The sequence below is a fragment of the Protopterus annectens genome, chromosome 1.part0 (assembly GCF_019279795.1).
Source record: "Protopterus annectens isolate FY-2018-M chromosome 1.part0, PAN1.0, whole genome shotgun sequence".
NCBI classification, from domain to species: Eukaryota; Metazoa; Chordata; order Ceratodontiformes; family Protopteridae; genus Protopterus; species Protopterus annectens.
The window spans coordinates 1,423,276,311-1,423,295,727 of record NC_056725.1 but is presented as its reverse complement, the minus strand read 5'-3'; the positions used below and the strand labels follow the sequence as shown (position 1 = coordinate 1,423,295,727).

The window sequence follows — 19,417 nt, the reverse complement described above, 5'->3', positions numbered from 1 at the left end:
AACAAGGAAGAATGGTAACAAAAGGAGAAAGAGAAAAAAGGGTGAGGGAGGGAAACCAGGACTGCAACAGTGAATACACTCAAATATCTACATTTATGGTAAGTGTACACAACTGTACTATGCTCTTCATGTTTCACTGTTGCAGTCATCAATTTGGGTAGATTCCCAAAGATGAGGAAAAGGGTGGAAGCAGTCAAGGAAGCTAGGGGCTGGCAAGGATGCCCTACAAGACTGAAGAGGCAAACCCTGCCCTGGATTTCGAGAAGAGAGGCAGGTAGTAATGCTTGGTAAAAGTGTGAAAAGATGTCCAGGTGGCAGCCTCCAGGATGTCCCTGGTGGGGACTCCTCTGAGGAAAGCTGCACAAGTGAAGGCTGTTCTGGGGGAGTGTGTCCTGAATGCCTTCGGGGGTGGCTTGCCATGCTGTTTGTAGCAGAAATGGATGCAGTGTGCTATTCATTTGGAAATGGTTTGCTTGGAGATGACTTTGCCTTCTCTCCCTGAAGCAAAGCTAACCAGCAATTGATCAGGCTTTCTGAAGGGGTTAGTCATGTCCAGATAGTATCTGAGCTGTCTGTGCACATCTACAGAGAGAATACTTTTACACTTGTTCTGGGGATTTGGAAAGAACTGGACACCACCTTGAGCATGAAGGATGGGTTAGTTCGGAGGGATACCCGGTCCACATGGAAGATGATGAAGGGTTCCACAGCCATGAGTGCTTGCAGCTCAGAGACTCTTCTGGCTGAAGTGATGGCCAGAAGGAAGGCGGTCTTTCAGGAGAGAAAATTTAGCTCTGCAGAAGAAACTGATGGAAAGGAAGTAGGGTGAGCTTTTCCAAGACAAAGTTAAGGTCCCAAGCTGGTGTTGGTGCCCTTCTGGGGGGCCTCATATTACTAACTCCTCTACGGAGCTGTTTGATCAAAGGGTGTGAGAAAAGGGGCTGCTCAGTGGGAAAATGAGCAGAAATAGCAGAAACATGAATTTTTATAGAGGAGAAAGAAAAGTACAGTTGTGTACACTTACCATAAATGTAGATTTTCGAGTGTATTCACTGTTGCAGTCTTTACACTGGGTAATCCTGCTGGCAGGTTGTCCTCAGTTGGCCTAAAATCCAAAGTCATGGGTCCTGCGCTGGTCGCTGTCGCTTCTTCCTTGACGTCAGATCATAAGGGGTATAAAAGATGCGGCCGACGCCATTTTCTTTAGTTTTTCTTGCCCGAGCTGTCAGATGCCCCCTAAAACGGTAGCCAAAATTTATATACATATAAATACATGCACCAATATAAGCTTTAACTTCATCTGCAAGCAAATAGAGCACATAGGTTGTATAAATCAGAGAAGGAAAGATAGGTCCCATCAGAAGAAAAGGGGGATGGCGGGTGGGTAACCTGGACTGCAACAGTGAATATACTCTAACATCTACATTTATGGTAAGTGTACACAACTGTACTATGTTCTTCATGTTTCACTGTTGCAGTCATTACATTTGGGTAGAGTCCCAAAGGTATTGATGGGAGGCTGGAGCTAAACAGCATTAGGAGCGGCTACGAGGCCCTGCAGAACTGCAGTGGCAAAGCCTGCATTGGATTTAGAATAGAGTGGCAGATGATAGTGCTTGGTAAAGGTGTGCACTGAACTCCAAGTAGCAGCCTCTAAAATGTCCTTGGTTGGAACTCTCCTGAGAAAGGCTGCTGAAGTGGCTGTGGCTCTGGTTGAATGTGGCCTAATGCCCTTATACACTGGCTTGCCATGGTGTAAGTAACAGAAACGAATACAGTGGCCTATCCACTTTGAAATAGTCTAGCTTTGAGATAGGCTTTCCTTGTGATCCTGCAGCATATGCCACTTGTAATTGTTCTCTCTTTTGGAAAACTTTGGTTCTGTCCAAGTAGAATCTAAGCTGTGTATGTCCAAAGAATGCAGAATGCCGCCCCCCCCCCGTTCTGTGGATTTGGATAAAAGGTTGGCAGATGAATGGTTTAGTTAAGAGGCACACTGAACAGCACCTTAGGCATAAATGTTGGGTTTTGTCCTTAGAGAGACCCTGTCTGGATAAAAAATAATAAAAATGTTCCACAGCCATGAGTGCCTGAAGCTCTGAAAAGTACAGTTTTGTACCTACCATAAATGTAGATGTCAGATAGGTATGCATCTGCAGATAAAAACATATGGGTTGTCCTGCCTCAGGCAGCCCTTCGGTCGGCCGGATTCCAAAGTCTGGGTCTGGCCTCGGCTGATGTCGCACTTTCCCCGACGTCAGAGCGTCTGGGGTATAAAAGCATCAGCCGACGCCATTTTCCTCAGCGTTTCTTGCCCCAGATGCCAGGTGCCCTCTAGGAAGGCCAAATTTGGAGGAATGCAATAAATTCCAAACATTTTCCAAAATATATACATATATATACAAACAAATACACCATAATAGATCCCCCAGCTAGCTAATGGAGGGGTAAGCACCCTATGAATACCACAGAGGGGAAGGAGGGACGGTAAACCTGACTGCAGATGCATACCTATCGGACATCTACATTTATGGTACGTACAAAACTGTACTATGTCCTTCAAGGATGCATCTGCAGTCATAACATATGGGTAGAATACCATAGCCAATCTGGGGGAGGAGGTACTAAGAAAAGGATGGTGTAGTTAAGATACCCCGCAGGACTGCTGTAGCAAAACCTGCTCTGGATCTGGAGTATAAGGTTAAATTGTAATGTTTGGCAAATGTATGCACCGAGCTCCATGTAGCAGCTTCTAAAATGTCCTTGGTAGCCACCCCTCTTAGGAAGGCTGTAGTGGTGGCTGTGGCCCTCGTGGAATGAGGCCTGATGTTTGCAGGAACAGTCTTTCCATGAAAGGAGTAACAAAATCAAATGCAATTTCCTATCCACTTTGAAATTGTCTGTTTGGAAATTGCTTTTCCTTGTACCCCAGCAGCATATGCTACAAGGAGTTGGTCAGTCTTTCTGTAACTTTTAGTTCTGTCCAAGTAGTAGCGTAGTTGCCTGTGTATATTCAGAGTGTGTAGAAGTTTTTCCCCTTTATTTTGTGGATTTGGGAAGAATGTAGGCAAGTGAATAGCTTGGTTCAGGGATACCCTAGATACCACCATTGGCATAAAAGTAGGATTGGTTCTCAATGAAACTCTGTCCTGATGGAAGATAAGAAATGGCTGTACTGCCATTAAAGCTTGTAACTCAGATACTCTTCTTGCTGAAGTTATGGCCAGAAGGAATACAGTTTTCCAAGACAGAAAAGTACAGTTTTGTACCTACCATAAATGTAGATGTCCGATAGGAATGCATCTGCAGTCCTTACAAATGGGTTGTCCTGTCGTCAGGCAGCCCTTCGGTCGGCCGGATTCCAAAGTCTGGGTCTGGCCTCGGCTGGTGTCGCACTTCACCCGACGTCATAGCTGCAGTTCTTCGGGTATAAAGGCATCAGCCGACGCCATTTTCCTCAGTGTTTCTTGCCTCAGATGCCAGGTGCCCTCTTGGAAGGCTAAATTTGGATAAATGCCAATGTTTCCAAATAGTAGAGCAAACACAAAAAATAAGCATGTATGTACATATATACAAACAAATACACCATAATAGATCCCCCCCCCCCAGCTAGCAATAAGATGGGCAAATACATTGGAGTACCACAGAGGGGAAGGCGGGTGGGTAATCCTGACTGCAGATGCATTCCTATCGGACATCTACATTTATGGTAGGTACAAAACTGTACTATGTCCTTCAAGGATGCATCTGCAGTCCTTACAAATGGGTAGAATACCATAGCCAAACTAGGGGAGGAGGAAGAAGAGATTATGGTGTAGTTAGGATCCCTTGCAAAACAGCAGTGGCAAACCCTGCTCGGGATCTAGAGTATAAAGGTAAGTTATAATGCTTGGCAAATGTATGCACGGAGGTCCAAGTAGCAGCCTCTATAATGTCCTTGGTAGCCACTCCTCGTAAGAAAGCTGTGGTAGTGGCCGTAGCCCTTGTAGAGAGAGGCCTGATGTTCTCTGGAGTTTTCTTTCCATGGTAGGAGTAACAAAATCTAATGCAATTTCCTATCCACTTGGAGACTGTCTGTTTTGAAATTGCTTTTCCTTCCCTTCCTGTTGCATATGTTACCAGTAGCTGGTCAGTTTTTCTATTGCCCTTGGTTCTGTCCAGGTAGTAGCGTAACTGTCTATGTACATCCAAGGTATGCAACAGTCTTTCTCCCCTGTTCCGTGGGTTGGGGAAGAATGTAGGTAGGTGGATAGCCTGATTTAAAGATACTCTGGATACCACCTTGGGCATAAATGTAGGATTTGTTCTCATGGACACTATCTTGATGGAAGATCAGGAAGGGTTGCACTGCCATTAATGCCTGTAGTTCAGATACCCTTCTTGCTGAAGTGATTGCCAGCAGGAAAGCAGTCTTCCATGATAAGTATTGTAATTCTGCTGTTGCTGCTGGTTCGAAAGGAGGAAGTGTCAATTTTTCTAGCACAAAGTTCAAGTCCCATGCTGGCAATGGTGGTTTCCTAGGAGATTTTACATTTTTAATTCCTCTCAGAAACTGCCTGAGCAGAGGATGCGAGAAGACAGGAGGATCTGAGCTGTATTCTGCTGAAATAGCTGATGCATGTATCTTGATGGAAGAACAGGACAGGCCTGTGTGGAAGAGCTCTGCCAAGTATTCCAGGATGCTGGCTATGTTTACCTGTGACACATCTTCTCCCTTTGCAGTACTCCAAATGAGATATCTTTTCCATTTTGCTGCATAATTTTTCCTTGTTGAGGGTCTGCGAGCCTCAAGGATAATGTCTTTAACCCTTTGTGATAAATTTGGGTTAATTGATCTTATGTAATGTTCCAGGCAGTCAGCTGCAGAGTTTTCAGGCTTGGATGCAGGATGTTGTAGTTGTTCTGTGTTAACAGCAATGGAACCAGGGGTAGTGTCCATATTTGTTCCCGAGACATGCTCCTTAGCAATGGGTACCAATGTTGCCTTGGCCAGTCTGGAGCTATAAGGATGATCCTTGGACGGTCCTCTTTGATCGTCAATAGCACCTTCTGCATCAAAGGAAGTGGTGGGAATGCATATGCTGTCAGGTTTTTCCAACTGAAAGATAGGGAGTCCACCTTCCAAGCAAGTGGGTGGTACGTCCTTGTGCAGAATTTCTTTAGCTGGTGATTGTGTGGGGATGCAAATAAGTCTATTTCTGGGAGTCCCCATTTCCTTGTAATGTCTTTGAAGATGTCCGGATGCAGCATCCATTCGTGGGCATCCGTGGTAGTCCTGCTTAATATGTCTGCTAGAATGTTTTCTTTTCCTGGTACAAAAATTGCTTGTAACTGAATGTTGTAGCTCAGAGCCACATTCCATAGGTCAGGTGCCATCCGGCATAGAGGGTATGAATGTGTGCCTCCCTGTTTGTTGATGTACCACATAACTGTTGTGTTGTCTGTCCTTATCAACTGACCTTCTAGGAGAAATGGTCTGAATGTCTGGATTGCCAATTTTACTGCCAGCATTTCCTTTAGATTTATGTGCAGGTGCAGCTGGTCTTGAGTCCATAAGCCTTGTATGCATCTGTCCAGCATGTGGGCCCCCCAACCGAGGTCTGAGGCGTCCGTCGTGATGGTTTGGCTTGGTTGAATGCTGTGGAAGGGCAATCCTGTGTTTGATTGACAGGCCTGAGCCCACCATAGGAACTCTTGCTTCAGGCATGGGATTATTGGAATTTTGGTTTCTAGGCTGTGTTTGTGTTGAGACCATAAATTCTTTAGGTACCACTGTAGCTTTCTCATATGCAGTCTGGCATGAGGGACCAGTATTATGCAGGATGCCATGAAGCCCAAGGCTTGCAGTACTTGTCTTGCTGTTAGATGGTTCTGCTTTGTTAATGCCAAGAAGTAGAGAGGTAGATGCTCTTGCTTTTCTGCAGTTAGGAATGCCATTTGCTTTGATGTGTCCAGTTCTGCACCCAAAAAGGTTATTCTTTGGGATGGTATCAGCCTTGACTTTTTTATAATGACTGTATATCCCAGGGCTTGTAGCAGGTAAATGACTCTTTGCAAGTCTTCTGTTAGCTTGTTTTTGTTGTCCGCTTGTATAAGGCAGTCATCCAGGTAGGGGTAAATTTGGATTCCCTGAAGCCTGCAATGAGCAATTACTGATGCCAGGCATTTCGTGAACACTCTGGGCGCAGTGGATAAGCCAAAGGGCAATGCTGAGAATTGATAATGCTCTGATCCTGCAAGAAATCTGAGGTATCTTCTGCAATTTGGTCGTATGGGGACGTGCAGGTATGCCTCCTTGAGATCTAGAGTTACCAGCCAAGACTCCTTGCCCAGCATGGGAAGAAGCTGCTGTAGAGTCAGCATTTTGAATTTTGGAACAATGAGGAATGTGTTTAAAGCGGACAGGTTGAGAATAGGCCTCCATTTGTTCTCTTTTCTTGGTACCAGGAAGAGTCTGGAGTAAAATCCCTTTCCTTGCTCCATAGATGGTACCTTTTCCACAGCTCTCATCCTTAATAATTGAGATATTTGTTTTAGAGCTTCTGTCTTTTGATTTGGAGGTAGGTTTGGCATTCCTCTCTTCCCTGGTAGGGTATGAAAGTGGAACCTGTAGCCTTGGTCTATTGTCTGTAAAATCCACTTGTCTCTTGTGATGTAATGCCAGTTTATTGGGAATAAGGCTAGCCTTCCGCCTAAGGGTGCTTCTAGTTGTTCCCTGGTAGGCGGTGCCAGAGCCAAGTCACTGCTATTGTCCTGTTGCAGTGGTGGTGGCTGTGTCTGTGCCTCGCTGGTTGTTACCCTGCCACTGGCGTCCCCTGTAGGCACCCCTGGATTGGTTTCTGCCTCTTGATCGCCTATTCCTGCCTCTCTGTGCTTTAGAGGAGTCTGGAAAGGACCAATTTTTGGAGGGCCAATTCCTGCTAAACCTTGGAGGTTGGACCTGTAAGAAATCTTTCACTGTTTGTACAGATTTTGCCTTCTTCGCCTCCATCTTCTTCAGTACCTGTTGTGCAGGAGAACCAAATAAATTGGCCTTGTCCATGGGAGCATCTAACAGTTTTGATTTGACATGGTCCGGTAAGGCCTGCTCTTTCAACCATGCATGCCTTCTGATAACTGTGCCAGTCATGGCTGATCTAAAGGAAGCCTCCAGTGCATCATAGCCGCATTTTAAAGAATGGCTACTAACTTGCTGAATGTTATGTACCATTTCCTGAACGTACTTCTTATCAAAAGGTTCATCAGAGGACAGTTTTTTAGTTAACTGGTCAAGCATATATTCTTGATATTGGATCATATGAAATTGACAGTTCAAGGCCCTAGCTGACAGAGTAGCAGAAGTGTAAACTTTTTTACCCCATCTCTAAGGATCTGGATTCCCTTTCAGAGGGAGGGATTTTTAGCAGAGGTAGTTGCTACAGCCTTAGGCCCCTGGGAGATAGTTTCGGGATCTGCAAAAGGAGCCTTGTATAAATGGTGATGTGTGTCCGGGACCCTGTAGTACCTATCGGGCTTAGCAGGGGCCGGAGGTAATGAATCAGGAGCAGTACAAGCATCATTAAATGCATCATCTACAACAGAAAGAACTGGAGGTATAGCTAAAGGCCTATGTTGTGGTAAATGCAAGAAGGTTCTAAGCCTTTTCCTGGAGTCTGAAAAATCTTGGCCCTGCCATTGAAATTGTTCCCTCATAAAATGCAAGGTTTCCCCAAAGGAAAATTCCTCAGGTGGAGAGGCAGAAGGGATGGACTCTTCAGCATCAGAGTCTCTGTAAGGGGAAAAAGGAGCCTCTGGAGGGTCTGTATTATCTGAATCATCAGAGGAATCATCTGTGGACACTGGCTCAGGGGGCTCTGCTCTAGGCCTCTTCTCTGGAGGTGGATGAGAGGCCCTGTCTGGATGAGGCTGGGATCCCCGGATTAAAGAAATAAGATCCTCTGCCAAAGAAAGCATTTGGGAACTGGAACTGGGCCTGTGAGTAGGGGTCTTAACAGGCACAGTTTTTGTAGCTTTAGCTGCTTTAGCCCTGGCAAAGGCCTTAATGGACATGGCTGCAGGAGGCCTAGCAGCTCCACGTGCAGGAGTAGAAATATCCAAGGGAATAGTGTCTGGTAATTCCTGAGAAATCGCAACAGCAGGTTCGATTTCAGAAGACGATTCCACGAGGTTAGAAGAAGCCTCGGTAGAAGGCATGCTTTCGGCTGAAGGAAGAACCGCTTGCTCTGTTTCAGCCGAAACCGAGACACTCGCGGTTTGCTTAACCGCGGTTTCAGCCGAAACCGCGGACTGCGAGTGTCGGTCCTTTTCCTTGCATTTTTTGGTTATTTGTGTAGTCGGAGGATCCGACGGCATCTTATAAGCAAAATCAGAGCCGAAAAACTGCTCAGCAAATTCCGACCGACGTCAAAGCATCCGTCGGTTAAAAAGCACAGGCTAGACAAGCTGCTACGTCGTGGTCTGGGCCTAAACAAGGTAAGCAGTAAGAGTGGAAATCTTTATGAGGTATTTGTTTCCCACAAGTTAAACAGTTATTTACTTTTTCTGACATCGGCTGAGGCAAGAAAGAGTCCCCAACGGGGTACTTAGCTTTTTAGAAGTCTTCGAAGTTGTATTCGGTAGCAGTAATCTCTGGTTCTGACCGACCGGCACTTGTGAACAGCTTCTGCTTCGGGCGCCACGCGGCAAGAAAGACTGAGGAAAATGGCGTCGGCTGATGCCTTTACACCCGAACAACTGCAGCTATGACGTCGGGTGAAGTGCGACACCAGCCGAGGCCAGACCCAGACTTTGGAATCCGGCCGACCGAAGGGCTGCCTGACGACAGGACAACCCATTTGTAAGGACTGCAGATGCATCCTTGAAGGACATCTGTAGATCCGTCGATGCTGCTGGTTCAAAGGAAGGAAGTGTTAGTTTCTCCAGCACAAAGTTGAGATCCCAAGTAGGTAAAGGGGGTTTCCTTGGAGGATTAATGTTTTTGATTCCTCTCAGAAATTGCCTGAGGAGAGGATGCGAGAAGATAGGTGGATCAACATTGTATTCTGCTGAAATTGCTGAGGCATGAATCTTAATGGAAGAATAGGACAGGCCATTGTGGAACAATTCTGCTAAGTATTCCAGAATATGTGCCATGCTCGCCACTGTCACATCTAAGCCTTTTGTTGTGTTCCAAATGAGAAATCTTTTCCATTTTGCTGAGTATGTCTTCCTTGTGGAAGGCCGGCGAGCTTCCACAATAATGTCCTTTACTCTCTGTGATGAGTTACTTTGAGGAGGGTTTATGGAATTTTCCAGGCAGTTAGCTGCAATGTTTTCAAGTTGGGATGCATGATCTTGAAATTGTTCTGCGTCAGAAGAGGCCATAGGGGGAGAGGCCATGGTTTCGTCTGTGACATGCTCCTCAATAGTGGGTACCAGTGCTGCCTTGGCCAGTCTGGAGCTATCAGAATCAATCTTGGCTGTTCTGCCCTGATCTTCAGTAAAACCTTGGACATTAATGGGAGAGGTGGGAAGGCATATACTTTTAGAGCTTTCCAGCTGAAAGAGAGAGAGTCCACCCTCCAAGCTTGTGGGTGGTATGTCCTTGAGCAGAATGTCTTCAGTTGATGATTGTGGGGCGAGGCGAACAGATCTATCTCCGGCTTTCCCCATGCTTGTGTTATGAGTAGAAAGATGTCTGGGTGCAGCATTCATTCGTGTGCATCCATGGTAGTTCTGCCTAAGCTCTCTGCCAGTGCATTTTCTTTCCCTGGCACGAACTGGGACTGTAGTTGGATATTGAGTTTCAAGCATAGTTCCCATAGATTCATGGCCAGCCTGCATAGAGGGTAGGAATGCGTGCCTCCTTGCTTGTTTATGTACCACATGACTGTGGTGTTGTCTGTCCTTATTAACAGGTGGCCTTGATGGAGGAAAGGTTTGAAGGCCTCGATTGCGTGTATCACTGCCAGCATTTCCTTTTGGTTTATGTGCATGCGCAGCTGCCCTTGAGACCATAGGCCTTGGATACATTTGCTCTCCATGTGTGCTCCCCATCCTCGGTCTGAAGCGTCCGTGGTGATGGTTTGTTTTGTTTTTGGTTTGTTGAAAGGCAACCCTCTGTTGGACTGGCAGGCCTGAGCCCACCACAGGAATTCCTTTTGAAGGCAAGGAATGATTGGTATCAAAGTTTCCAAACTGTGACTGTGCTGAGACCATACACTCCTTAGGTACCACTGTAATTTTCTCATATGCAGCCTGGCTTGTGGAATCAGAATTATGCAGGATGCCATGTAACCCAGGGCCTGCAGGATTTTCCTTGCAGTTAGCTGAGTTTGTCTTGTCAGATTCATGAAGTAATCCGGAAGTTGTTTTTGTTTTTCTTCTGTGAGAAAGGCCATTTGGGTGGTTGTGTCTAGATCTGCACCCAAAAAGGTTATCCTTTGGGATGGATCAAGTCTTGATTTTTGGATGTTGACTGTGTATCCCCAAGGCCTGTAATAGGTGGATGGCATAGTCCAAGTCCTTTATCAAATTTTTCTTGCTGTCCGCTTGTATAAGGCAGTCGTCCAGATATGGGTAGATTTGAATCCCCTGAAGTCTGCAGTGTGCAATTACTGATGCCAGACATTTCGTGAATACTCTGGGCGCAGTAGATAAGCCAAAGGGCAATGCTGAGAATTGATAATGCTCTGATCCTGCAAGAAATCTGAGGTGTCTTCTGCAACTTTGTCGAATAGGGACATGCAGGTATGTCTCCTTGAGATCTAGAGTCACCAGCCAAGACTCCTTGCCCAGCATGGGAAGAAGTTGCTGTAGGGTCAGCATCTTGAATTTTGGCACAATGAGGTAAGTATTCAGTGCGGACAGGTCGAGAATAGGCCTCCATTGATTTTCTTTTCTTGGAACAAGGAATAATCTGGAGTAAAATCCTTGGCCTTGTTCTGAAAGAGGTACCTTTTCTATGGCTTTCATTTGTATTAAGTTGTTGATCTGCTTTAAAGCCTCTGCCCTCTGATTTGGTGGCAGGTTTGGCATTCCGTTTCTTCTTGGCAAAGTGTGGAAGTGGAACCTGTATCCTTTGTCTATTATTTGCAGTGTCCATGTGTCCCTTGTAATGTAATGCCAGTTTTTTGAGAATAAAGAAAGCTTTCCGCCCAATGGTGCTTCCAATTGAGCCCTGGTCGGCAGAATCAAAGGAAAGTAATTGAGTCTGTCCAGGTGTAGTAGTAGTTGTTGCTGTTCCTGCATTATCTCTCTGGTTGGTAGGCTGCCACTGACGGCCTCTGTAGGAGCCTCTAGCTTGCCCTCTACCTCTGGGACGCCTGTTCCTGCCCCTCTGGGATCTGTCCGAGTCTGGAAAGGACCAATTCTTAGTAGGCCAGTTTCTGCTGAATCTCGGTGGTTGTACTTGCAGAAAATCCTTAACTGTGCACAGATTTTGCCTTTTCTTCAAACTTCTTTAAGACCTCCTGAGCAGAGGAACCAAATAATTTTTGTTTTTCCATTGGAGCATCCAGGAGTTTAGCTTTAACATGGTCTGGTAAAGATTGTTCCTTCAGCCAGGCATGCCTACGAATAACTGCCCCAGTCATAGCTGACCTACATGAAGCTTCCAGTGCATCATAACCACACTGCAAAAAAATGATTACTAACCTGCTGTGAGTTATGTACCAGATCCTGAAGGGATTTACGGTCAAGGGATTCAGAAGAGGAAAGCTTCTTATGCAATTCATCTAACAAATACTCTTGGTACTGTATCATATGAAATTGACAATTTAATGCCCTCATGGAAAGAGTTGCAGAAGTATATACCTTCTTTCCCCATCTCTCTAAAGCTCTAGACTTCCTTTCAGAAGGTAGAGGATTTTTGGCAGTGGCAGCTGCAACCCCTTTTGGGCCCTGAGAAATAGTATCTGGGTCTGCAGAATGGGCCTTGTACAGATGTAGATGAGAATCCGGGACCCTGTAGTATCTATCAGGTTTGGCAGGTGCCGGACGGAGAGAATCAGGGGCAGTACTAACATCATTGTACACATCATCAATAACATTCAAAACAGGAGGTATAGCTAAGGGCCAATGCTGAGGTAAATGTAAAAGGGTCCTTAATCTCCTTCTAGAATCAGAAAATTCCTGACCCTGCCATTGAAAATGTTCTCTCATAGAGTGTAGAGTCTCAAAGGAAAACTCTTCAGGAGGGGAGGCCGAAGGGATAGATTCTTCAGCATCAGAATCCTCGTAGGCCGAATAAGCCTCCTCCTGGTGATCTGACAACACAGATCCATCCGTAGACTCATCTGAAGAGTGTTGGTCAGAGGGCTCAGTCCTGGGCCTTTTGTCCAGTGGTGGTTGAGAGCCCCTGTCCAGGTGAGGCTGAGAACCTCGAATTAAAGAGATAAGATCCTCTGCAAGGCTGAGGATCTGAGAACTAGAAGAAGGTCTCTGAGAGGTAGTCTTGGGAGGCAAAGCTTTAGCAAGTTTAGCAGCTTTAGCCCTGGAAAAAGCCTTAACGGACATGGAAGCAGGGGGTCTCACTGCACCACGTGCAGGAGTAGACTTGTCCAAAGGAATGGTATCGGACATTTCCTGGACACTGGTTTCAGTAGGTAGCTCAGTAGCCGACTCAGCCGGGGCCTCCAGGGCCGCGGTGGTCGGTTGAGTGGATTCGGTTAAAGGAAGTACCGAGGACTCTGTTTCGGACGAAACAGAGACACTCGCAGTAGGCCTAACCGTGGTTTCAGCCGAAACCATGGGCCGCGAGTGTCAGTCCTTGTCCTTCCGTGTTTTCACCAAATGCGATGTCGGAGTCTCCGACGGCACCTTATATGCAAAATTAGCCCCAAAGAATTCCGCTGCAAACTCCGACCGACGTCTAAGAGTTCGTCGGTTGAAGGAAGCACAGGCTGAACATGCCGAGACGTCGTGGTCTGGGCCTAAGCAAGGGAGGCAGTAAGAGTGGAAATCCTTATGAGGTATTTGTTTCCCACAGGTTAAACAATTATTTACTTTATCTGACATGGGCTGAGGCAAGAAAGAGTCCCCAACGAGGTACTTAGCTTTTTTCGAAGTCTTCGGTAGCTGAATCACAGGAGCTGACCGACCGGCACTTGCGAACTGCTTCTGCTTCGGGCACGGCGCGGCAAGAAAGACTGAGGAAAATGGCGTCGGCTGATGCTTTTATACCCCAGACGCTCTGACGTCGGGGAAAGTGCGACATCAGCCAAGGCCAGACCCAGACTTTGGAATCCAGCCGACCGAAGGGCTGCCTGAGGCAGGACAACCCATATGTTATGACTGCAGATGCATCCTTGAAGGACATGTGGCCATTGTGGTAGAGGCCACGGTTTCGTGCGTGACATGCTCCTTAACAGTGGGTACCAGTGCTGTCTGGGCCAGTCCGGAGCTATCAGAATCACTTTGGGCTGCTCTGTCCTGATCTTCGGTAAGACCTTGGTCATTAATGGAAAAGGTGGGAATGCATACACTGTTAGAGTATTCTAGCTGAAAGAGAGGGTGTCCACTTTCCATGCTTGTGGGTGGCATGTCCTTGAGCAGAATTTCTTCAGCTGATGGTTGAGGTGGGAGGCAAAAAGATCTATGCCCGGCCTCCCCCATGATTGTGTTATCTGAAGGAAGAAGTCTGGGTGCAGCATCCATTCGTGTGGATCCATGATATTTCTGCTTAGGCTGTCCGCCAGTATATTGTCTTTTCCTGGCACAAACTGGGATTGCAGCTCTATATTGATTTTTAGGGAAAGTTCCCAAAGATTCATTGCCAGCCTGCAAAGAGGGTAGGAATGGGTACCTCCTTGCTTGTTTATGTACCACATAACTGTGGTATTGTCTGTCCTTATTAGCAGGTGTCCTTGATGCAGAAAATGTTTGAAGGCCTCGATTGCATGTATCGCCGTCAGCATTTCCTTTTGGTTTATGTGCATGCGCAATTCTTTCTGTGACCATAGTCCTTGAATGCATCTGCCCTCCATGTGTGCTCCCCATCCATGGTCTGAAGCGTCCGTTGTAATGGTTTGGCTGATTACTGGTTTGCTGAAGGGCAGACCCCTGTTTGACTGGCAGGCTTGAGCCCACCACAGAAATTCCTTTTGAAGGCATGGAATGAGTGGGATCAAAGCTTCTAAGCTGTGACTGTGCTGACACCATAAACTCCTTAGGTACCATTGTAATTTCCTCATATGCAGCCTTGCTTGTGGGATCAGAAGAATGCAAGATGCCATGTAACCCAGGGCCTGCAGGATTTTCCTTGCAGTCAGCTGAGTTTGTTTTGTCAGATTTTTGAAATAATCCGGTAGTTGTTTTTGTTTTTCTTCCGTGAGAAAGGCCATTTGGGTGGTTGTGTCTAGATCCGCACCCAGAAAAATTATCCTTTGGGATGGAACAAGTCTTGATTTGTAAATGTTGACTGTAAATCCCAAAGCCTGCAGTAGGTGGATGGCATAATTCAAGTGTTTTACCAAAGTTTGCTTGCTGTCCGCTTGTATAAGGCAGTCGTCCAGATATGGGTAAATTTGAATCCCCTGAAGTCTGCAGTGTGCAATTACTGATGCCAGGCATTTCGTGAATACTCTGGGCGAAGTAGATAAGCCAAAGGGCAATGCTGAGAATTGATAATGCTCTGACCCTGCAAGAAATCTGAGGCGTCTTCTGCAACTTTGTCTGATAGGGACATGCAGGTATGCCTCCTTGAGGTCTAGAGTCACCAGCCAAGACCCCTTGCCCAGCATGGGAAGGAGTTGCTGTAGGGTCAGCATTTTGAATTTTGGCACAATGAGGTAAGTATTCAGTGCGGACAAGTCGAGAATAGGCCTCCATTGATTTTCTTTTCTTGGAACAAGGAATAATCTGGAGTAAAATCCTTGGCCTTGTTCTGAAAGAGGTACCTTTTCTATAGCTTTCATTTGCATTAAGTTGGAAGTCTGTTTCAAAGCCTCTGCCTTCTGATTTGGTGGCAGGTCTGGCATGCCTTTTCTTTTTGGCAATGTGTGGAAATGGAACCTGTATCCTTTGTCTATTACTTGCAGTGTCCATGTGTCCCTTGTAATGCTGTGCCAATTTTTTGAAAATAAAGAAAGCTTTCCGCCCAAAGGTGCTTCTAATTGAGCCCTGGTCGGCGGAGTCAAAACAAAGTCATTGAGTCTGTCCTGGTGTAGCAGTTGTAGTTCCTGCACTACCTCTCTGGTTGGGAGGCTGCCATTGACTGCCTCTGTAGGAGCCTCTAGCTTGGCCTCTACCTCTGGCACGCCTATTCCTGCCTCTCTCAGATCTGTCTGAGTCCGGAAAGGACCAATTCTTAGTAGGACAATTTCTGCTGAATCTCGGTGGTTGGACTTGCAGAAAGTCTTTGACTGTTTGCACAGATTCTGCCTTTTCTTCAAATTTCTTTAAGACCTCTTGAGCCGTGGAACCAAATAATTTTTGCTTTTCCATAGGAGCATCCAAAAGCTTAGCTTTAACATGGTCTGGCAGAGATTTTTCCTTCAGCCAGGCATGCCTACGTATGACTGCACCTGTCATAGCTCACCTACATGAAGCTTCCAATGCATCATAACCACACTGCAAGAAATGGTTACTAACCTGCTGGGAGTTATGTACCAGATCCTGAAGGGATTTGCGATCAAGAGGTTCAGAAGACAACAGTTTCTTATGCAATTTATCTAACAAATACTCTTGGTACTGTATCATATGAAATTGACAATTTAATGCCCTCATGGAAAGAGTTGCAGAAGTATACACTTTCTTACCCCACTTCTCTAAAGCTCTGGACTCCCTTTCAGAGGGTAGAGGATTTCTAGCAGTGGCAGCTGCAACCCCTTTTGGGCCCTGGGAAATAGTTTCTGGATCAGCAGAGTGGGCCTTGTACAGGTGTAGATGCGAGTCAGAGTCCGGGACCCTGTAGTACCTATCAGGTTTGGCAGGAGCCGGAGGGAGAGAGTCAGGGGCTGTACTAGCATCAGAGTACACATCATCAATGACATTCAAAGCAGGAGGTATAGCTAAAGGCCTATGCTGAGGTAAATGTAAAACGGTCCTTAATCTCTTTCTAGAATCAGAGAATGCCTGACCCTGCCATTGAAAATGTGCTCTGAGTGTAATGCCTCTCCAAAGGAAAACTCTTCAGGAGGGGAGGCAGAGGGAAAAGATTCTTCAGCATCAGAATCCTCGCAGGCCGAATAAGCATCCTCCTGGTGGTCTGACAGAGTAGAGCCATCAGTGGACTCATCTGAGGAGTGGGGGTCAGAGGGCTCAACCCTGGGCCTTTTGTCTGGAGGTGGTTGAGAGCCCCTGTCCGGATGAGGTTGAGAACCTCTAATTAAGGAGATAAGATCCTCTGCTAAGCTAAGAATCTGTGAGCGAGTAGAGGGTCTCTGAGAGGTAACCTTGGGAGGCAAAGCTTTAGAAAGTTTAGCAGCTTTAGCCCTAGAGATTGCCTTAATGGACATGGATGCAGGAGGTCTGGCTGCACCACGTGCAGGAGTAGACTTGTCTAAAGGAATGGTGTCGGAAGGTTCCTGGACACCAGTTTCAGTAGGTAATTCAATAACCGACTCGGACGGGGCCTCCGGGGCCGAGGTAGTCGGTTGTGCGGTTTCGGTAATCGGAAGTACCAAGGACTCTATCAGCAGAGACAGACACTCGCGGTAGGCCTGACCATGGTTTCAGCCGAAACCGCAGCCCGCGTGTGTCTGTCCTTGTCCTTCCGTTTCTTAACTAAATGCGAAGTCGGAGTCTCCGACGGCATCTTGTAAGCAAAACTAGCCCCAAAGAATTCCTCTGCAAACTCCGACTGACGTCTTAAGAGTTCGTCGGTTGAAGGAAGCACAGGCTGAACAGGCCGAGACGTCGTGGTCTGGGCTTAGGCAGGGGAGGCAGTAAGAGTGGAAATCCTTATGAGGTATTTGTTTCCCACAAGTTAAACAATTACTAACTTTATCTGACATCGGCTGAGGCAAGAAAGAGTCCCCAATGGGGTACTTAGCTTTTTCGAAGTCTTCGGTAGCTGAATCACAGGAGCTGGCCGACCGGCACTTGCGAACTGCTTCTGCTTTGGGCACCACGCGGCAAGAAAGACTGAGGAAAATGGTGTCGGCTGATGCTTTTATACCCCAGACGCTCTGACGTCGGGGAAAGTGCGACATCAGCCGAGGCCAGACCCAGACTTTGGAATCCAGCCGACCGAAGGGCTGCCTGAGGCAGGACAATCCATATGTGATGACTGCAGATGCATCCTTGAAGGACATCATACTTGTCATAGGTGACTCCATAGTCAGACACACTGACGTCCCACTCACCAGGCTGAACAAGGAGAGGGTCACAGTAAGCTGCCTATCGGGTGCTAGAATCCGCCACATAACACAAGCACTCGGGTCACTCCACAGCAAGTACAAATATGACACCGTCATTGTCCATGCTGGTGTGAACGACCTGAGACCTACCTCCCTGGACTACATGAAAAGAGACATAGAGGAGCTCTCTGATTATGTAGCCCAGGCAGGTATGACCCTGACCCCGAGCAGTATCCTTCCTTCACCAAGAATGATGCCACAATATAGAGACAAGATGATCAGCTTTAACAATTGGCTTAATGTCTGGTGTCATTCAAAGGGGATCCAGTGTCTGTCTGCCTGGGATGACATGCTTGACAAGCCACGCTGCTTCATAAGGGCGGCTTGCACCTGTCACCCCTGGGATTCCGGATATTGGCTAAGGCTCTTGCCACCCCCATGGTGCCTTTTTTAGGCAAGGCTCAAAATCTAAACCTGCCACCCTAGAAAACAAAAATGGGAAGAAACTGAGGGTAATGCTGCTCAATGCCAGAAATCTAAATCTCAAAATGCACGCACTCGAGGCCCTTCTCAGTATGGAGAACATCGATGTCTGTGCTGTAACTGAAACCTGGTTCAAGGCTCCTGAGAGCACCCCGGCACTATTAGGTTTTAGCTCATATCATGTGTTCCAGCCCCAAAACCCGGACCACACCACAAAAGGAGGGGGTGTATCCATATTCATAAAGGATACCCACACCTCCAGGTTGGTGGCAACGCATGAAGCTTCGGAAACCATCCAGGTGCAACTAACCACAGGCAAGACTGCTCTACAAATTGTAGCATGCTACAGGCCACCCTCTCAAACTCAGGAACCCCACACAGCCTTCCTGAAGACACTGGAGAGTATAAATGTATCTCCAAACACCATCGTATTGGGTGACTTCAACTACCCGAATATAGACTGGGAATATTACTCAAGCCCTAGCTTTCTAGCCCAACGGTTCCTGGAGTTCATAAATTCAAATGCCATGGAACAGCTAGTCACTGTTCCCACGAGAGGAGAAAATATACTAGATCTCATTATCACAAACATGGGGACAAAATGCTCCACACCGGAAGTATATCCCTCATTGGTGAGATCTGATCATAAACTAATCTCACTGGAAATCCACATCCCGCCCCCACCCCAAACAAAAAAGACCACAGTGAAGAACTTCTCTAAAGCAAACTTCACACTACTCAAGACTGGTGTGGTATCCTTCAAGGCCCCTGAGCCAGTGGAAACAACAACCCAAGCTGCGGAAGCCCTTACAAATGCCTTCTATGAACACCGCCAGGACTGCATGGATCAGGCAATCCCAAATAAAACCAAACTCTTTCCACAAAGGGCAAACGTCCTGTCTGGTGGACCACAGCCATTAACAAACTTTACAATAAGAGGAGAAAGCTATTACATGATAGAACAAAATCCATAAAAGGGAAGTCACCCCTGATCATTAGCAAAAAATACGAGCACTCATAAAATCAACTAAGGCCAATTTTGAGAGAAAAATTGCCATGGATTAGAAGGACAATCATAAGGCCTTTTTCAGCTATGTTAGGAACCTGGGTGGAAACTCCCAGATATGCTCAGAATTAGTCCAAAATGATACAAAAAATCACTGAACCCACAGACATTGCCAACATACTGTCAGACAGGTTAAGTGCAAACTTCACCCCCCTCTCCCCCCTAAAGGAGAGATAAAGTACAGTTTTGTACCTACCATAAATGTAGATGTCCGATAGATATGCAACTGCAGTCATAACATATGGGTTGTCCTGCCTCAGGCAGCCCTCGGTCGGCCGGATTCCAAAGTCTGGGCCCGACATCGGCTGATGTCGCATTTCTCTCCGACGTCAGAGCGGCTGGAGTACATAAGCATCAGCCGACGCCATCTTCTTCAGTGTTTCTTGCCCCAGATGCCAGGTACCCTCCAAGGAAGGCTGTAATCAAATTGGAAGACAAAAGCAGGTTTCCAGACAAATAAATAAGCAATAAACAGATACACCATAACAGATATCCCCAGCTAAGGATAACAGGGAGAGGAGTGGACCCAAGGCATAGAGGGGAAGGAGGGAGGGAAAAACCGACTGCAGTTGCATATCTATCGGACATC

General features: G+C 46.6%; 1 protein-coding gene across 4 annotated transcripts in view; it reads right to left on the bottom strand.

Moving 5' to 3' along the window:
* The window catches only part of LOC122798492 (synaptotagmin binding cytoplasmic RNA interacting protein), a 1,585,553-nt gene that overhangs the window by 1,224,157 nt on the left and 341,979 nt on the right, over positions 1-19,417 (bottom strand). The gene's annotated exons all lie outside the window — the stretch shown is intronic.